The 2,781-nt window shown below is 33.7% G+C and overlaps 1 protein-coding gene across 7 annotated transcripts in view; it reads right to left on the reverse strand.

Annotated features, from left to right (window-relative positions):
* LOC106877821 (kidney mitochondrial carrier protein 1) overlaps nt 1–2,775 on the reverse strand; it is a 33,550-nt gene extending 30,775 nt beyond the window's left edge. For all 7 annotated transcript variants that reach the window (XR_008266229.1, XR_001410419.2, XR_008266228.1 and 4 more), the window contains exon 1: nt 2,114–2,775. The gene's annotated coding sequence lies outside the window, so the exon portion shown is untranslated. The remainder of the gene's footprint in view (nt 1–2,113) is intronic.
* Between the last annotated feature and the right edge of the window lie 6 nt (nt 2,776–2,781).

Below are 2,781 nucleotides of genomic sequence, written 5' to 3' on the forward strand. Positions count from 1 at the left end.
GTTATTCCATGTTAAAGTTGTCGTATTTCTGTAATTTCAACCAATCACTGACGTCCATTCAACCGATATACATTAAGTGCCGACTACATAAACAAACGATTCTGAAACAATTAACTCTAACCCTAACCCTAGGGTTAGGGTTAGGGTTAAAGCAAATTTAAAATGAAAAAAGCAAATAAAACGAAGGTATGGAGATTAAATACGCTTTACATCGCTTAATCAGCCAAAGGAGTAAATATAAACAACTGAATACTTGTCAGTGATTGGTTGAAATTATCGAAATAAGACAATTTTTTACATGAAATAAATTCGAATACAAAAATATTTTTTTCTATTTGTGAAAACTTATGAGCAGAGGCGTTTCAGTCACGACCAAACTCATTTCCCGCCACACATTTTTTTTTCTATATATCAGTAACTACATTATCTCATGTACTTTCTCTTTTTAAGAGAACAGAATGCATGACATATGCTCTACTGTCAAATCCCTTCATGTGACGGGATTTGGCTGATGTTTCTAGCGAGTCAGGAAATTGCGTCGGTTCTTTACTCAATAAGTGAATAACCTTAGAAGCTTTGGATGGATGCCAAATGGAGACAGGCAGACCGGTCTGACCTTCGCCTGCTTAAGAATATTGGCGTAATTGGTGTAGTACGTAAATGTCGTTTAGCCCCAGGTCAGCTCTGGTGCAGACTTGTGGCTCAAGGTGCTTCACCTGTGACAACCAAGGTGTTTTGCGGTATAAATGCACGTAGGATTACAACAGCTAATGTGTGTGACTTTTTTACTCTTTTCTGCCATAGTAATATGTGATTTAGAATAGACTTAATTGTTATTTCTAGCAGGCTGGGCAATCGTTAGCAACCTCCCTGTTTGATTATATTTTCCATGTAAAATGAGGTGGTGGTCAGGAATGGGGGTATTGAAATAAAACAACCAGAAAAAAAGAGACTGTTATCAATTTAATGTCTTCAGTAGCTTACTAATTCCTGTAACTAAAAGTATGTCTCTAGGTCAATAATTTCTGCAAATCTTTAAAGTACATAATTACTCCTCTTAATAATTGAATCAAATGGAACTCTATCGATTTATTGGGACACGTATACGGTTTCAACACAGGTGATTTAAGGATACAACAACTAATTAAAAATAAAACGAAATGGCATAGATAAGCTTCTATGGAATAGTGAAGCACCCAGCAAGTGCAAATCACATTTTCCTACAATATAGAAGAGATTCGCAAACGAAGGACCAAACATTATTTAAAAGAACAGCAATAATTAACATCTTAAAAAGAGCAAACTAAAAGGGTTTGCTTCCACAAGTGTACCACCCCTTCGTCTAGTTTGTTTCCTTATAACTTTCGGGGGAAATAGATTTCTTTCTATGAATTTTTTCTCGAAAACCTTTCAGGTGGTATGGATTTTACGTTTATATATTAATTTAATGTGAAAAAGAAACAAAAATTGGTGGGCACAGAAATATACATAGTGATAAATATTACATATACGAGGGGGTACTGGAAAATTCCTGGTTTGGGATAAAAGAAAATACAAGGATTAGTTAATTATGGTTTTATTCAACATAATTCCCCTCGTAGATTCATACATATTGCAGCGGTTCTTCAATTTTTTTTAAATTCCTGCCTTTCGCGACACCTCGAAAGCCAGGAACTTTTCAGCACCCCCTTGTATATATCGACAAAATGAAACTTCAAATTTTAAGAAAAATGATAAGTGTATGCACGAAAACCAATTTTTTTTCACATTAAATTCCGATATAATTGTAATCTACAGCCTTTGGAAAATAGCTACAGAAAATTTCATAAGAAAATACCCGTTTTTCTGGAAGTTATGAGGAAACAAAATCGGAGTGGGATGCTCCAGAAAGTTTACATTTCAAAAATAATATAAACGTGTTTAACCAATTATGACTTGTAGTGCTTTGACTGTAAATAAAAATCACTAAATTAAAAGCAATGACAAAAACAATTAAATAATACACGAAATTAAAAGCAATGACAATAGAAATCATTCGCAAAATTAAAAGCAATGACAATAGATATAATTCTGTCTATACGAGGAGATTAGTAATGTAAATAAGGAAACTCACCGCACAATGCGAAGGGCGAGACAGCAAGGTGCTTGCTTAATTGAAGTGGAGATCAAAGCCGGAAGTTATTGTCCACGTGGTTGGTGTGAAAGTGGTGTACCAATACACGCACAGCTTGGACTAATTATAACAGAACGACCTCTGCATAACTACAATAAGTGCGCCCCACATATTGTTTCATCGTAACTTTAGAAAAAATGGATATTTTTGGAAGAAGTTCTCCACAAATATTTTTCAGATGATGTAGATTCCAATTATCCGGCATAGCATTCAGAAAAATAGATATTTTTTTTAAATGAAATTTTCTACAAGTCTCTTTATTGTTCTGAACCGGGGTCCATATAAGATTTTGTTAAAATTTATCTGCAATAAATTGCTTATACTTCTACAATACACAAGACATTTTAACAATTTTTTAAATACAATTTCTAATAATATCTAATTATAAAAATATAGGATATTTTTAAACAGCGAATGGTTATGGGGGTCCAGCAAAGAAAAATAGGAATCAAGGTTCTGAAAGTGAAAAATGGTCGAGAATTTCAAGTTTCATTATATAATTATTCATGCAATATGTGTCAGTATGTGTGTGTGCGCGCGCTCACTTTTCTTTTTATTTTTTTTGTTTCACATTCTTCCGATATAATTGTGATCTACACCAGCTGGAA

The sequence above is a fragment of the Octopus bimaculoides genome, chromosome 19 (assembly GCF_001194135.2).
Source record: "Octopus bimaculoides isolate UCB-OBI-ISO-001 chromosome 19, ASM119413v2, whole genome shotgun sequence".
Taxonomy (NCBI): domain Eukaryota; kingdom Metazoa; phylum Mollusca; class Cephalopoda; order Octopoda; family Octopodidae; genus Octopus; species Octopus bimaculoides.